The sequence below is a fragment of the Sorex araneus genome, chromosome 2, assembly GCF_027595985.1.
Source record: "Sorex araneus isolate mSorAra2 chromosome 2, mSorAra2.pri, whole genome shotgun sequence".
In the NCBI taxonomy this organism is placed as follows: domain Eukaryota; kingdom Metazoa; phylum Chordata; class Mammalia; order Eulipotyphla; family Soricidae; genus Sorex; species Sorex araneus.
The window spans coordinates 374,600,650-374,618,625 of NC_073303.1; the positions used below are offsets into that span (position 1 = coordinate 374,600,650).

Sequence of the window (17,976 nt, forward strand, 5' to 3'; positions counted from 1 at the left end):
CACCTGGTGATACACAGGGGTTACTCCTTGTTCTGCACTCAGGAATTACTCCTGATGGTGCTCGGGGGGCCATATGGGATGCTGGGAGTCGAACCCGGGTCAGACACATGCAAGGCAAATGCCCTACCCACTGTGCTATCACTCCAACCCCGTGACCCTCCATTTTTGTCCCTGAAATAATTCTCCTTTAGACAGGGGGTGGCACACAGGTAGTTTGAGGTCTCTTGGTGCCTGGGAATAGCATCTGATAAACACAGTTAAGTGGGTAGCTCTGGCAGGCTGAGTTTGATGAGAAGCACTGAACCCCCAGACCCCAGGGCCCGGCAGGGAACAGCAGCCTCTTGAGGATGGCCCAGCTCCTTTTGGTGTTGACCCAGATGACTTCATCTCTGGGTATGGCTGGGAAGATTGACCATTTGTATCGAGGCTGAATACTTTATTTATGTATTTATATATTTACTTATTTAAAAATTTTAAATGAAATCACCGTAAGGGAGATAGCATGATTTATAACACCACTCATGATAGTTTCATGCGTGCCTCATTCCAACACCACACCCAGCATCCGGCACCAGAGAGCCTGCCTCTGTCCAGGGGTATTCCAAGGCCCTCCCGTCCAGCATCCACCTCCTTCCATGTAAGCCGTGTTCTGTACACCAGCACTCCAGTTCTTTGCCATTGGTCCTTTGCTGTTCCCTTACTAGGCTTGTCTGCATCCTACACATGAGGCAGATCATGCTGGCTGTCCCTTTTCTGTCTGCTTGACTTCACTCAGCGTGATCCCCTTGAGTTCCAGCCACCATGGAGTGGGAAATTGCAGGAGGTCATCTTTGTTTATAGCTGTATAGTATTCCATTGTGTATACATGCCACAATTTTTTGATTCACATGTCCTTGTTGGGCACCTGGATTGTTTCCAGGTCTAGGTGAGGGTGAAGAGCACTCTGATTTAGGTGTTCCTACATCTTTTCAAACAAGTGATTTTGTATTCTTGAGATGGACGCCAAAGAGTGAGATTTCTGGATCGTGGTAACTCTACTTTCAATTTTTGAAGAAGTTGTCGAGACTTTCCAGAGAGGTTGAACCCCAACAACAGTGAATGAAGGTTCCTTTCTCTCTGCATTCACTCTCACAATTGTTGCTTCTGGCCCCCTTTTTAATAGGTTATTCCCACTACAATGAAGTGATAACTCATTATCATCTTGATTCTCATTTTACTGATAATTAGCTGTGATGAACACTTCTTTCATATGTCTGTTGGCCAACTAAATGATTTTGAGAAAGTGTAAAAAACAACAAAAAGAATGACTCTTTTAGATTGTCATTGCACTATATTTGTGTAAGGAGAAGAAAATATGTGTTTATAGTCCACTATATTAAGTTTGTCTGTTGATACTGTTGAAGAGCTTTGTGAAATGCCTTTGTTCAGGCTTAAGACTGCTACTCAAGTCTGAATCTATGTTTTTCTATTTATTGAAGGGCATTGGTTTCTTCAGCCCTTTTAATAATGCTTTATTCATCAAGATTATTTAACCTGATTCAGAATTTTTGTTTTATTTTAAATACATTTACAATTTAAAATATTTATAAAGAAACTTCAAGTCTGGTCAATATTGTGATAAAAATGCTTCTTACAAGAAACTCAACAGTTAACAATATATAATACTTTAAGAATTTCTGTGTTGTAATAATAAGTCTGATATTATTTTTATTAGTGTAAGTCTTGCTATTATAAGCATCATAGTAACGTATCACTGTATCACTGTCATCCCGTTGCTCACTGATTTGCTTGAGTGAGCACCAGTAACGTCTCCATTTGGAGACTTGTTACTGTTTTTGGCATATCAAATATGCCACGGGGAGCTTGCCAGGCTCTGCCATGGGGGCAAGATACTCTCGATAGCTTGCCGGGCTCTCTGAGAGGGATGGAGGAATTGAACCCGGGCCAGCTGCGTGCAAGGTGAACGCCCTACTCGTTGCGCTATTGCTCCAGCCCACATAGTAATGTAAAATGGTAAATTTTTGTTTATACACATTTTAAAATTTCCCAAATATTCCTTCAGTGAGGTTAGGTATATGTTTAATTGGGATTTAGAAAAAAGACAAGCCAAGGGGTGCACAGCGGGGAGGATAGTCCCCTGGTATGCGCAGGCCCTGGTTCAATCCCCAGCATCCCACATGGTTCCCCAGAACTGCCAGGAGTAATTCCTGAGTGCATGGGCCAAGGAGTAACCCTGAGCATTGCTGGGTGTGACTCAAAAGGAAAAAGAAAAGAAAAGACAAAGAAAATGAAAGAAAAGCCAAGATCCTTTAAATTACTTAAATATTTTTAAAGAATCAGTTATGCTACATATTATTTTATCTTTATTAATTTTTTCATTTTATTTATATATTATTAAAAGATGAAAAATTTTGTACAATATAAGGAAAGTCCTTTTTTCCTTTAGCAGGTTTAAACACTTTTTCTTTGAAAGCATTTGAAAGGATAGACTAGCAAAAAAGCCACAACTTTCCAAATAGTGAAAGAAACTTCTCTATATTTTCTTAAGATGGGAAAACTTTCTAATAAGCCTTTGTTAGTCGTAATTTTAGTGCTGCAGCCAGCCATAACATCATTAGCCAGAGCAATTATGTGGTGAGGAAGTTTTGTTCTGGTTTTTGTATATTGAACCTAGTTGTCTAATGTTGGTGGTTCAAGGATGCAGAAATGCACATTTTATGCTTAATAAAAGTAGTTGTTCTCTGTGTGAAGTGTCGCTCTTTCAGCCAATGAACTAAATTACAATTTATTTCCTGACGTGGTAAAAACTTTTCATCAGTAGAGTGAATTTTGAGTTGTATCCTTTGAGAAAAGAACAAAGTTTGGCCCTGGCAATGTAGATATTAAGCACTCCCACCCCTCAGTTTACGTGGTAAACCTGAAACTCATAAAATATTGCAAATCTAAGTTAACAATGAGTTCCTTGCACTAAAAACATGAAATTTATAATATATTTGGTTTTGTTTCCTAGTGAAGAGTTCATGAATGCGTAAGTTATCGTCTTTGGAAGGGGAAACCGTGTGTGTGTGTGTGTGTGTGTGTGTGTGTGTGTGTGTGTGTGTGTGTGTAAGAAGAGAAAGAAACAAACGTAGCAAGATAAGATCAATTCACAGGAATATCAACTTTTCACCTAATTTGCGTGTACATACGGAAAATAAGACTTGCAAGCACAGTGTCACTTAACCCAGCCGCAGCCGACATCTCAGTGTTAGCACATCTTGGCCGTGCCTTGGGCTCATCTTTCTACCACTCTATCACTAAACCACAAATATTAGCTAAGGAGAAATCTTGCTGCTCAGGGGATATTTGTGATGTACAGAAACATCGTTGGTCCGTCATCACAGAGGAGCACTAGTGGTAACCGTAAGTAGAGCCGAGAGGTGTAACCCCCGGCCTCCGTGCCCCAGACAGCTGCACGCAGCACAGTCATTTGTTGAGTTCTGAGGGCGCTGAGCTTGAGATGTTGCTGTGACCCTCGCTGTCCCTGGCCGCCTGAGTCCGTGTGAAGAAGAGCACTGGGCCATTTACCACTCTCGTGAGCTTGCTTTAAATGCCATGAGCAAACTTTACATTTGGCAAAACAGACCTCATTTTTTTTTCTCTAAAATAAATTTTTTTTCCCCTTGTAAGTCATTTTCTCCTGTTATTTTTCTGGTAAGTCAGCATTCTCAAGGAACATTCCCGAAGCGTTCAAATTCCCACAGTGACTAGATTTACTGTAAGTTCACAAAAACAACACAAAGAAAAGTTAACCAGAAATGTTTTATGTGCGGCGTCTAAAATTTTTCATTAGATTCTAAATTTTAGGTGCTAGAGGAAATTACTCCTATTGATCTACCACTTAGCAAAAATAATATTTTAGCATCAACCTTGGCCATTTACCTCAGGTTTGTACTTAAAATATTTTAAAAGTTATTTTAAAACTTCATGCGTGAGGCTCGTCTGAACGTGTGGAGAGGGGCCTCGAGCATGGCTGTGGCTAGGCTCCGGAGCTCGGAGCTCTTCGGTAGCCGGGAACTCTGCTCAGGGTGGGGAGGGAAGCTGGAGCCCATCCCCTCCGAGGAGGCTCCGGGGAAGACAGCCAGGAGTGAGGGCAAGAGACTCTCTGCATTGGGACTGGGCCTTCTCCCTCTGGGAGAACCTGGCAAATTGCTGGGAGTTTCCTGCCCACATGGGAGAGCCTGGCAAGGTCCCCATGGGGTATTAATATGCCAAAACCAGTAACAAGCTGGGTCTCATTCCTCTGTCCCTAAAAGAGCCTCCAGCACGGCATCGCTGGAAGGACGAGTAGAGAGAGGCTTCTAAAATCTCAGGGCTTGGACGAATGGAGATGTTGCTGAGACCGCTGGAGAAATTCAACGATCAACGGGATGATGATGATGATGATGATTTTAAAACTACACTGGGGCATGGCAATCGGATAGACATAACTACTTAAAAGTAATTATTAAAATGAGTATTGCTAGTGTGAGCTTCGATTGTTTTAGTGTTCGGTATTGTTTTAAGTACTTTATATCTATTCTCTCACTTTTCCTTTTTTTTTTTTTTTTACCCAAACCAGTCGTGTTTGGGGTTACTCTAGGCTCATTTCTCAGGATTGCTTCGGGCAGAGCTAGGGGGACCATGCTGTCTGAGACGGGAACCCAGGACTTCACATTTAGAGGGCGTTTTCTACTACTGTGCCACATCCCTGGTCCTGGGTCCGAGAGTGGTAGGCTCAGAGTCTCTGAGAATCTTGGATGGTCGGGATTCTGTACTACCTATCGTGGGAAAGGAGGCCCACAGGTGCTCCTAGGAGCTCACAGGACTTTGGAGGTTCTGAAGCCAGCAGGTCCCCCTCTACAGAGTGTTATGTTGTAGATCAGATTTCTTTTTCTTAGTTATTTCCTAATTCTTTCCTGGAGTGACCAAATACAAGAAAGGTCGGCTCGTATTACAATTGAGACATTTTCATAGAAAATACATATTGCGTCTTTAAAGAACTTCTTCTTGATCTGATGAGAGAATAATTCCTATTTCTAAAGTAATGAGAGGAAAGACAGTATCTTCTATTTGCTGCAGTAAGACATATTGACATTTAGATTTATGAGATTGATGAATGCATGGGGCATAAATTAGTTTCATAAACTATGGTGGCTTCTCAGCTGGTCTCTTTAGATTAATAAAGCATACATTTGTAAAAGCCGTCTACTTGCAGTTTTATGCGTGCATGTTTCTAATCTGTGGTTTCAAATCATCTGATACCATTCAATCAAAACCAAATTGGCTTTCTTGCAAGATAGTTTCCATTACTCAGACAGCTCTATGTTACCTTAGAGTAATTCTACAAATATTATTTAAGCCATTAATATTTTAGCAATTAAGATTGATTATCATAGCTGCATTCAAAAGTTACTGAGTCCTAAGAAATCATGTCATTATTTTCAGTTTTTAAAATTTGGTCAGCAAAAGGAATATGTGTGTAATATTGGCACCATTAATTATTCCAATTTATAGGTTCATGAAAGAAACAATAGGAAAATTTTAAAAATCACCATTTTCAACATTTTAAAGGTGTGTCATAATTTGTTTTCTCCATAGTTTGCTCAATGTTTTTATTGTTTTTATAGAATATTCAGCCTTTCATTCATTTATATAATGTAAATTCACTTTTCTGTTACTTGTATTTGCTACAGTTTTGTAGAGAAGATATAGACTATTGTGATATCCAAAATTTAGTTTGATGAAGAAAATAGTAAAATAATATCTGGATAGAGTCTATGAATGTGACACTAGCTCCTTCTGTGCAGTTTCTTAAAATTAATAACAAGGGAGCCAGCTGATTCTTCCACGGAGAACCATTTTTCTGAACATCGAATGCTATTTGTTTGGATTTTACACACAGCAGGATTCATTTGAAAATTAGAGTTAAGGGGCTGGAGTGATAGCGCAATGGGTAGGGTGTTTGCCTTGCATGTGGCCTACCCGGGTTCGATTCCCACCATCCCATGTGATGCCCCGAGCACCGCCAGAGTAATTCCTGAGTGCATGAACCAGGAGTAGCCCCTGTACATTGCCGGGTGTGACCCCAAAAAAGATAAAAAAATAAAATTGGAGTCAGTGCTCTGAATGCTGCTGTCACTTTATCCATTTAGTTTAGGAATCATTCTAAATTTTTTATCATAATTTCAACAGGATTCACATCTCCTTCACCAGGATTACAGTCTATCTCAAGATACCACTTTCCTCCAGCCATCCTGGTTGGAAGAACGCTTGTCAAAACTTCAGTCTCCACTTTTGATTCTAGTTCTACTATTTCCCCCAAATCCACACTTCATACCCCCGCTAACGTTCCTCCAATGTCACCAGAGATTTGGAACCAAACTTTTTTTCCCCTTTCAATCTTAATTTCTCAAACTTTTTCCAACCATGTACCAGTTCTTTTTCTTCCTTCCCAGGACCCCCTACCAACGGGCTCACAACTCTTATGCCACTTGCCCCATTAAGCAGTTTTTCTCTTGGGGATCTATGAGGGACGTAGGGGGCTCTGCTGAGAACTGCTGTTCTATAGTCTTGGTAATGTTCACGTTCTGACCTTCTCCAATAAATTAAAAATGTTTTTAATGGCATCCAGAGTGAAGAACTCTTTCCAGAAATTTTTTCAATTGACTTTGCCAAGATCAGTTAGATACAGCCTTATCTATGGTGGTTACAGTCTTTCAAAGTACAATAATAAATAATAAGACTAGAGATTTTAAAGGACTTTATCCCTGCACTCTAGAATGGCTGCTGGGTTAAGCATAAAAACAACACTCTCCGGTACATCTTTACTGGTGCCCGAGGAACCGGGTGCATTACCAATGAGAAATAGAGGGAGTAAAGCATTGCCTTGCAGACTGACTGTAGTTCAATCCCTTGCACCTCATCCAGTTCCCCAAACACTTAAAGGAGCGATCACTGAGCACCCCTGGGTACAGCCCTTCCTCGGTGTACAGAAAAAATAAATTATGCAGTGACCCTTGCTAGGAGCACTGATGCTGCCAGCCAGGCTTTGTTATATTTACAATTTAGAAAGCACAGGCAAAGTAGGTTTAGGATTATTCTTAAGAACTCTGGGATTTTTAAATTTATTATTATTATTATTATTATTATTATTATTATTATTATTATTATTTCGGATCTCTGTGCGATAGACCCTGACAAGGCTGCTCACGGTTAGGTGTCAGTCACAGAGCAAGGGCTCTGGGATCTTTAGAACAGTGGCCTCCTGGCTGTGCCCACCCTTCCCGAGCTTCCATCTGTGTGCTTTGAACTCAAACTTTGACGTCCTGTCTCGTAGCAGTGACAATTCTAGTACTGTCAGTCCCTCCTTCCCCTAGAAAGCTGTCTGGTCTGCTGTGGAGATCTGTCTGTCCTAGGGGCCACTGTCACCAGTGATTTGGAGCTTCTGGGTGTCCTGCTGCAGCTCCTACCAGCATCTGCTGTTCCATCTTGCACTTTGCGTTCCTGAGAAGGCGTCTTAGAGCTCCTGGCCCGCCTCCTCCAGCAGCCCAGCTCCGGCCGTCTGGGAACTGGGGCAAGAGCAAGAGCCTTGGGTTCAGGGAATGTCATGGCTGGGTTGATTTTCCTTTCAGACCACTCAAACCTCCTTCCCATCTGCAATTGCGTCATGTTTCTTTCTTATCATTGATGCGTGCACCAGACTAACACTTTTCATTTCCTTCCAGGACTTTTCTTTTGTATTGACAACTTGGCTAAATATTAGCTCTCACTATCTCCGCTTTTGACACGTCTCCTTCGTGAAGCCTAATTTCAGCGTTGATGTGGAGAGACACGCGCTGGCTCCTTTGCCTTGTACTTCGAGATCACTGCGGCATGAGGAATTGGCCTGATTTCAATATTGTTGTTTTTCGGAAACAGAGAAGCCAGAGAACGGGAAGAAAAATGAGGAAATTCCACTCCATAGAGCAAATCAGGTCTCACACTTTGACTCCCCCATGATTTCATAAGGGCAAGGTTGCGGTGTACAATAATAATAATAATAATAATAATAATAATAAATAATAGTAACATCAAAGGTGACCAATCACACCCCACCAAGACAGATACAATAATCATTCCCATTGTTGGAAATATTGTGAGAATGACAAAAATGTGACACAGAGACACCAAATGAGTCCCCGTTCTTGAAAAACTGATGTCTCAGAATGCTCAGAGCGGGCCTTGACACACACCCTCAACTGACGGGAAACAGGCCTCTGTCCCGGGCAACACAGTGACGCATGATGGAGCGAGTCCACGGCTAGTCCCAGGGCCCTTCAGGAAACAGTCACCGGGTGGCTCCCGCCCGCCCTCTTCTCTCTGAGCGCTCTGTCCTCCTGGCCAGCACAGCCTCTGCGGCTTGCGCTGCTCCTACCTCTTCGCCAGAACATTTCCTGACAGCTGGCCCATGTCACTCGAAAACCTCTCCATGTTTGTCCCCGGGGAAAGGGCCCAGAAAGTTCATGTTTGGGACCCTAGAGACGGCAACTCCCGATTCCTGCCAACAAAATTGAAATCATGGGCTTGGACACACAAATTCCGAATCATGGTTTGTATCCTCCAATATTTTATTAAATATTCTTTCCTCCTTTGGCAATGTAATAAAAATCAGATGAGCCCCTTGATATCTCCTATTCTTGCTGCGATTTGCACTGTAATCTCCCCTTTAAATCTTTTCAGATAGACATTTTATCAGTCTTTTTCATGGGGGGGAGAGATTCTCAATATATATATATTTTTTATTATTATTGCTATCACAAATTGCATGCATGGGTTATTCAGTGTTGAAAAAAATTCGCAAAGGATGAGATGGGTGTTTTCTTCCTTTTTTTTTTAACTTCCAGAAAATAGTTCCAAAAGTGGTTTCATGGAAATCTTTGGAGGGTCGGGCTGTGAGAGGGAACATGAGCATGATTTCACTTGGGTTAGCTCACTTGTGATCCTAAGAGAGTGGTTTGGTATTGGTTTTGATAAAACTTCACGACCAATGGGAATCTTTTAGTATCTTTTTTTTTTCAGTGAGTGTGGAGACTTAATGCTGGAAATAATTGTGTTGGCCACGACCCCAGAGCTCCACAGATGAGAAAAGGATGCAGGAACTTCTGTTGTTTACACATGGGTCTGTAGCACGGAGACAGAGAGCGGCACGGGGAGCGTAAGGGTAAGATGGCTAATAACCTTGTGGTTTTCTAGTTCATTTTTCTGCTTTCCTGCTGGGGCAGAGCGTGTGTTCTCAGAGCAGAGGCAAAGCGACTTGCTTATCTGATGCAGGGGCGAACTACTGTGAGTCTCGGAAAGAGAGGGGTTGGAAGAGTCTGCTTCATGGGGATGGATTTCTTCCCTCCCTCTTCTACTGCTACTCTTGGTTTAATTTATCCTCTCAGCTTGTCATAAAGTTCCTGTCTTTCAAAATAAACGCACACTGCACAAACCTCAGGTAAGAAATCTACCTAAATGTAGACAGTGATATATGTTGGTAGCAGAAGCCTTTTTTGCGTGTGGTTTCAAATGCATATGGATTAGCCAATGTGTTGGAACTGATGCATACTGTTACAGAAAATAAAGTGACTTTCTGATGCAATTGCTCCTGCTTATGCTCCATGCACTGAGAGTTATTTTCATTTTGCGAGCCCTCCTGCTGAATTCCTGCATTGTTAGGGAGAAAGTATTCTTCAAAGTTAGCAGGAATATTGGCTTCTCTCTGTAAGTCACCAGGGTAGTGCACGGAAGAGAGGAAGAGAATAAAATAATAAAATTTCCACAAAATAAGAAGGAAGGAGGTGTTTACCAATGTAGAAATCAGTGAGCAAACTGCAGGTGGGAGGAAGTTGGAAACCTTTGGGATGAATGTTGCCAGAAAAGATAAATTATAAAAAGGAACATTGAGTAGATACCTCAATTAAATGGAAAGATAAAGAAGATTTATGTTCTTTTGACCAAAAGTAACCTGTCCATAACATATGGCAATGAAATAGATGTTATTGATCCTTTTGTTTCTAGCAATAATAACTGTCCTATTTTCTAAGATCATGTGAATATATTCCTACTCGTGTTTCAGTGGGATGGGTGTTGACATGTTTGATGAAATGCTTTGTTCCATAGCATTTTATTGTCATATACGCCATGCAGTAAATATTTTTGAATTGTTAATGAAAACATTCTAAATGTTTGTTTCTTTGGGGGCATCTCCCACAGTGTGTGGGACACCACGCCTGGTGACATTCAGCCTGGTCCTGGGGCCCTGCTGATTTGGAGTCTGAATGGCTCCCAGCGGCCCTGGGGGTGACTAAGGATGCATCCAGCACTTGCCAGGGATCCTGGGGGTTCGATCCAGAGTTTTGTGCATGCGAGGCAAGTGTTGCACCCCTTTGAGAAATATGTCTGGCCATAGTTTTATTTTATAATTGGGGGAAATCTGGTAGTTCTGGAACCGGGGAGACACCCCTACCAAACTCAGCTTGAGAGACAGGTGATGCTCAGAGCCACCTGCGCCATGCTCGGAGATACAGTGGGTACCAACTAGTGCCAGGGAGCTAGCCCAGGGCTTGTACATATGAGACATGTGCGGAATTGGCCACTGAGGCGTTCCCTAGGCACTTTAAAAATATTTTTTATACAAGCACAACATTAACTCCAGGAACTATATGGTATTTTTATAACTTCTGTGTGGTTTTATAACCTGAACATAAATATCAACACACTTGCATTGTATTTAAAGAAATTATATGAGTTGCCTTTCTTATGAAATTTGAAGTAAAATTGCATTGTAATATACACATTTTAGGTATGTTTCATTGCAAACTGGTGTGTGTATACAGCATACATTTGCTATTAAGTGTAATTCTGTCTTCCACCATACAGTTTTCCTCTTTGTCTCAAATTTCTCACTCACTCTTACTTTCTGGTGATCATTGAACTATTTTTATATTTTTAACAAAATATATATTAGTTAATGTATTTTGCTTTTTTCTATTATATACTACATATGGACCTAACACTTTCTTCTTCTCTATGTAGTTTATTCCACTAAGCAAACTATACTCTGGGTCCATCCATACTGTGATAAATGGCAGGATCATTTTTCTTTTTAATAATTTACAGAATTCTATTGTATGTATATCCCACATAATTGTTTTTGGTTTTTATTTTTGCTTTAGTTTTTGTTTAGTTCATTTGTCAAATAGGCATATTTTGGTTGTTTCTAGTGTTGGGATATTGTACCATTTAGTTTCAATATCCCTTTTTATTAGTGTTTTTGTATTTAGGTATAACTATTCCAGAGTGGGATAGGTAAATCTTATATAATTTTAATTTTTTTACCTGATTTTCAGATTTTCTTCACCAGTTTGTATCCCCACTAATAGTTCCTTCATCTTAACACCTACCTTTTATCTTTCAGATAATAAGCATTTGTGTAATTTTTGATGTTCATCTCATGAGTAAGAGGTGATAAATGTCTTTTCTTATTTCTGTTTGCTACCTAGGCATCTTATTTAAAGAAGTTTTTTGTACACTTTAAGGGTTTTTTTGTACATTTAAGGTTTTCTATACTTTTAAAAATATTTTTAAACTTTTGAGTTTTATGAATTCTTAGGACTTCTAGAGGAATATGATGCATGATGGGCAAATTTCTATTCCCATAAATTATGAAGTGTGTTTTTCTGTTTTATAGTATACAACCCTTATTTTGCTCTGAAAAAGCTTTTTACTTTGCTGTAGCTCCATTTTTTTAAATTCTAGAGTTTATTTTGATGTTGAAATTGAGTTTCCAAACACTTACCTAAGGTCCATGTCAAGGTGTGTTTGCCTTTTTTTATCTGCCATACTTTCAGGTCTTGCATTCAAGTATTTAACCTATTTTGAATAAATTTTTCTGTTGTAGTTTTAGGATGTGGTCATTTGATTCTTTGGCATGTGGCTGTCCAATTTTCCCAATACCATTTATTGGAAAGTATAGCTCATTTAAAAATTCTTGGCCCCTTTTGTTGAAATTATTTGTTTATTACGTGTGATTTTATATCTGGCTCTTAATTCTGTTCTATTGATTTGTCCATCTGTTTCTATTACAATACCATGCTGCTTTAATTACTATTGTTTTGTACCCTAGTTTTGTGCTGGGAAACTTGATACCTCCATGTTTGTTCTTTTTGTCTTATTGTTATTTATGGTCTTCTGTAGTTGTGAATAAATTCTATGATATTTTTTATTTATTTAAAAATTTTATTGGTATTTTGATAGGGATTGTATTGTATATGTTATTGACTTAGATAATATCATTATTTTAGTGATATTAATTTTTATCTGTGATCATGTGTGGATTCATTCTTTTGTATCTTTCTGGGTCATGTATTACTAGAAATATATTTCTTGTGAGATAATAGATTACTGTATGGTTTTTATTTTGCATCTGGTTATATTTTCATTGGATTCAGTAACTTTGAATCACTGGCATCCACTTCTTGATACCGTACCATGGGTGTGGTTTTGAAATTTATGAGTATTTCATAAATTATTAGAGCCACAAATATAATGGCAGTGATTCTTTAAAATTGAAAAGTGATCTCAGCTTGCTGCTATCTGAAGAAATATCACTTTTCCGATGATGACATTACAAGGGCAATTGAAGTCTGCCGCAATGCCAAAACCTTCAACATTCTACTCTGCAGAAAGATTTTAGAAAAAGCACTGAAAGAGAAGCTCAGTTTCCTGGGCTGAGTCTTAAAAGATTGGTGGAATTTGGAGAACTGCCAAATGCAAAAAAAAAAAGAAAAAGAGAAAAGATGATTTATTTTATAGACTTAATTGGAGCAAAGGGTTTTAAAGCTTGAACTAATAAAAGGCCAGAAAGAATAGGGATGAGTTATCGGCTTCATTAGAGCATTAAAAATGCCCCTTTTTGAGTTTAGACATTATATTTAATAGAGCCACACACAGTTGCAGGGAATCTTAAAAATTGCTACAGAGCAGTTTAGGAAATTGCAGCATTTGAAAGGAGTGGGATATTTCTTTTTCTTTTTTTTTTCTCCCCTGCCTTCTCTTACTCTTGCTCGTCCTTTATTAATATCACCATCATGTTGACCACAAGTAATATTCCCCTGGTGCAATATGGCTGATAGATGCACCCACAGTTTTGAAAGGCGATCAATAAATCACACTTCATTTGACACATTATCTTCTTTTATCACTTACGAAGAACTCTGATGTTCAGGAATGTTGCAGGATTTATTTTTAAGCCATATAGCTAGTGCAGGATCCCAGAGCCCAACACATCTTCCTGTTTCCCGAGCTATTTTTATATGTTGCTCTGGTATTTTAGAAGCGTGAGCTTTGCAGAATTTACATAGAATAGGTAGAAATGGACGTTGAAATAACAGAGTGCAGCTGTGAACAAGGGGATCCAGAAGTCAATCCCAGCAACTGTAATTCAAGCAAATTTCTATTCTTTAGGATGGTTCTCATCTTTACTTTGGAAACAGGAAGAAGTACTGGGTACATCCAATGAGTAGATTTTACATTAAAATGAATCTATGCCAGATTTCTTTCTCTTTTTTTTGCCTTTTGGGTCACACCTGGCGATGCACAGGGGTTACTCCTGACTCTGTACTCAGGAATCACCCCTGGCGGTGCTCGGGGGACCATATGTGAGGCTTGGAATCGAACCTGGGTCAGCCAAAGGCAAGGCAAATGCCCTACCCGCTGTGCTATTGCTCCAGCCCTCAGATTTAATTCTTATGCTTTTCTCTTTTATTTTTCTTTATATTTATTTTCTTGAAATAAATAAGTACTGGCTTGTCTCAGAAGATAGCTGTTAGGTGTACAGCATTCTAGACTAACATACATGGCACAGCGTGAGCACCACCAAAAGCTGGTTAACAACCTCTCTGGTAAATGGTCTATTCAAAGAAGATATCCTTTAATCTCTCACTGGAAATTTCATTTCTGGTTTTCATTGCGATAGCACAGCATAGGACGTTTGTCTTGCATGCGGCCAACCCGGGTTTGAATCCTCTGCCCCTCCCGGAGAGCCCGGCAAGCTACCGAGAGTATCTCGCCCGCACAGCAGAGCCTGGCAAGCTACCCATGGCATATTTAATATGCCAAAAAAACAGTAACAACAAGTCTCATGATGGAGACATTACTGGTGCCCGCTTGAGCAAATCGATGAGCGACCGGGTGACAGTGACAGTGACAGTGACAGGTTTTCATTGACCATTATTTAATTATAAATGAAATACACAGGGAGCCTAAAAAATGATATAGGATAGCTTGGCTTTCTTTTGTTTCTTTCTGATGTGTGAGTAAAGGAATACTTTTGATATGCCTCCTTAACACTTTAGAAAGACAGTGTTGTTATACAAGATCATTATCCCCTGTTAGTTTTATTCCAATTGGTGAAGACTTATACAAAGTCTATGTTGCTGGTAGATAAGTCCTTGTGAAAAGGAAAGAACATATATTCATAGTGAAAAGAACAGCGTGTGCACTAGCACTAATCCCTCGTTTTTCCAGTCCTTATACACATTGCTTGAATTTTTTCTCCAAGTAGAATAAAACTCGTATCAGAATAGCACTCATTGTGTTTTCTATTTTTGAATGATTTCAAGAAAATAAGCTACCTTCTGAAGTTTTATTGTTTTTCCTCTAATGCCCATGTAATTGTTTGATAAATGTTCTATTCTATTAAAAACTTGCTATTAGTAGTTAGGCTTTATTGAAGTAGAAACTTTTTTGACACACACCCAACCTACAATCATTGTTAAAAGATAAACATCTATCCTTTTAGATTTACTATTATTAAATAAGCTCATTTGTCATTTTAAATGGTCACAGCCCTTTCAACATTTTACTTTAATTAAACAGATGTTGGCTGAATCCCAAGACTGACAGTATCGAGGCTGATTTGTATGCCCTGTGCTCATCCTCAGTGTCCAATTGTTGATGTTTAATTATGACCAAGTGTGACTCGAAACTTCTGTTGTGAAAAGAAAAACTGGTTAATTCACTGGAGGAAATCAGCCCCTCAAAGAGAAAATGAATTTCACCCAAAATGATTCCGAGGCAATCTTCTTGGCAGAGGATTATTAGTACTATCATATACTTAAATTTTATTCAGGCAGTTTATATGCAAAGATATTTGGTAAGAACATGGCAAGCTATCTGTGGCATATTCGATATGCCAAAAAAATTATTAACAACAAGTCACAATATGGAGACGTTACCGGTGCCTGCTTAAGCAAATTGATGAGCAATGGAATGACAGTGACAGTGATAGTGACAGTTCTTATGTGAAGTGAAGATATAAGGTAAAATATATTTTTATTAAACTTATTATAAAATAATTTTTGTTATCTGAGGACACATTTCTCTTACATTATTGAGTAACAGTTCATTGAAAACTCTACAGTTCATTGAAAACTCTAAAGTAGATGGTACTTTATCATGACGTTTGCTTTAAATTAGTTGATCTTTGCTTTCGAGTAAATCGAAGTGAGCTCAGCACTGTCTCATACGCACAGAATTCCAAGATCCAGTAACATTTAGAAATAGACCCCAAGGTAAAAGATACTGTCAGTGAAGGGGAACTTGGCCCAACTTTAAACTAGTTTCCTCTTGCCTTTTGTGTTTGGGAAGTTGCCACGTGGTGACCAAGGGGACTGGGGGCCTCTCTTGCTCTTGGCCAACCCGAGCAGACATTCAGTGTGGGGCCTGCGGATTCCTAAGCCTGTGGTCCCAGAGATGGCTCAGCGTCCTCACTCGCCACCCCCAGCTGTAATCAGGGGCCTCCAGGGTCTGCTCATGCCAGGGCTGGGTACCCATGTGATGATGTATCTGAATCCCAGGACCGTTACATACTTTTAAGACTGGGTGGGGAGGGGTACAACCTTGTGTCTCTTCACCTAGTAAATGTAGTATTATGAAGTTATTTCAAAAATTGAATTTGTGACAACTGAAAAAAAGATCAAATAGCTTTTTACTCAATTTATGGTTAAAGATCCGTATCTTCTGTTTGTTCATAATTGGGATAAAATTGTAACTCGCAAATGAGAGCAAAGTGATAAGTGCGCAGTAGGCAGAGCATTTACTAGCAGAGCAGAGGAGTGGGAGATGTAGACGTTCCAGAAATCCACTGGACCATCAGGTCATTCTGGAAGGTTCTATCTGTAAGCTCCTCCTAATCAGGAACCGAAGCTGATGCTTGGGATTTCCTAAGGGCTGTAGTATGAGTCAACCCTCGTGAGCCCATACTTGCCCTGGGGTCATGCTTACCACAGAACTGACTGCCCAGAGTTGCTTCCACTCTCTGATGCTAAGCTCCTTAACTCCATTTTCTCTCAACAAAGCTCAGCTGTCAAATCATGATTGTGTGGTTGGTTTGAAAGCATTGATTGCCATGATTATGTTATAAGTGGACAGTGAAGATCCAGTGCTCTAACAATCTACAGCTGTCTTCACAACTTTTGATGTGAGATTAAATTAAATTTCACCTCATGCGCTGATTGGTGGGAGGTACTACAGTATTTGTGAGGTTAGAATCAGGAGGGTGTTTTCTATGAAGTCTTTGGGTAGATTAGGTCATAGCGATAGTAGAATTGGGCTTCTAGATCTGGCACTAATGTATTTGCAGGGGATGGGTGACCAGTCTCTGTCGGCTCTGGGGTTATAATTTGTACTATTAATTTAAAATCAGGGAAGGTGTTTATCTCTAGAAATCAATAAAAATTACGTGTTCCAGAAGCCTGGACGTGTTTATGAGAAGCAGAATCTAAAGAAAAAAATAACACAGCAGATAATACTCACTTTCCATGACTTTCTCAAGTCATGTGAAGTCTCTTCATTTTGTGAAAGGTTGTGCATTTTTTTTTCCTTCTGAGTCCCCATCCACGTTCACACACTGTTTCAAAGATATCTGTGGTTAAGTATAAATATTTGTCTTTGTAGATGCAAATATACAATGTAAGTATGCATCTATATAATATTATATAGACACATATAAACACACACTTAAATCTCGTTAGTTTCTCATAGTAGAACAGCAATAGTATTTGAAATAGATTTAATTTTTTATCTATTCTATTCTATATAATATTTGGGTAATTGGAAAAGCTAAATATCTGATTAAAATGACACTTTCCCTGCTTCAAAACATCTTTAGGGTAATCTGGAAGTGAATCAGCGGCCAATTTTTGATATTTAAAAAAGAATGTGACTTAATTTATAGAACACGTAACACCTGCCACCTGCAAGAAAAATAATTGTTCCATAAGTCAAGTCAGTAAGTTCTGAGTTTCAGCTTTATTTATCCAATAGTAAATGTGTGTTGTTATAGAAAATGGAATAGCTATGAACGAAACAAAAGCCCCCTGGTTTCTTCAAGTGTGTATGTTAGATGGTGAGATAGGAAGGCCCATAATTCTATATGATTATAGTCCATATTGAGTGATGTGGACTTAAAGAAAACAACTCAAAGAGAAGAGTGACTGTGTGCCCTTTGATGGTCCTTAGAGTACTCTCTCTGTCAGGGAAAGGAAGGAAGGCATTCCTTGAGGAACAAATAAATATATTCCACATTGAGAAATCTTGCCATGTTTGGGGAGAAGGGAGGGGCTAATAGGCAATAGAAATAAACTCTCAAGTCCCACCCAGGAGAGTGTTTATATCTTTCGGGAATGGTCAGAGGGCCACCAGCTGCAGAAAGGAGTAAGGCAGAGGTAGTTAAAGCAGGAAACCGATTTAGCTGAAGTCTAAACATATTGTTTAGTTTAAAAAAAATGCTCCCATATCCAACCCTATGAACCTCAGGTCTAGAAATCTTGCACTTGAAGACTTCTGAGATGGCGCCATTCGGATGATGTGGACCAGACAGACCTTTCCCATACTCTTCTTATTCAGCATCTTTTGTGATTTTTCTTTTGATAT

At 39.4% G+C, this 17,976-nt stretch overlaps 1 protein-coding gene across 1 annotated transcript in view; it reads left to right on the forward strand.

Moving 5' to 3' along the window:
* Positions 1-9,188: 9,188 nt before the first annotated feature.
* CCDC102B (coiled-coil domain containing 102B) overlaps positions 9,189-17,976 on the forward strand; it is a 280,013-nt gene continuing 271,225 nt past the window's right edge. The window contains exon 1 of the mRNA XM_055129118.1: positions 9,189-9,220. The gene's annotated coding sequence lies outside the window, so the exon portion shown is untranslated. The remainder of the gene's footprint in view (positions 9,221-17,976) is intronic.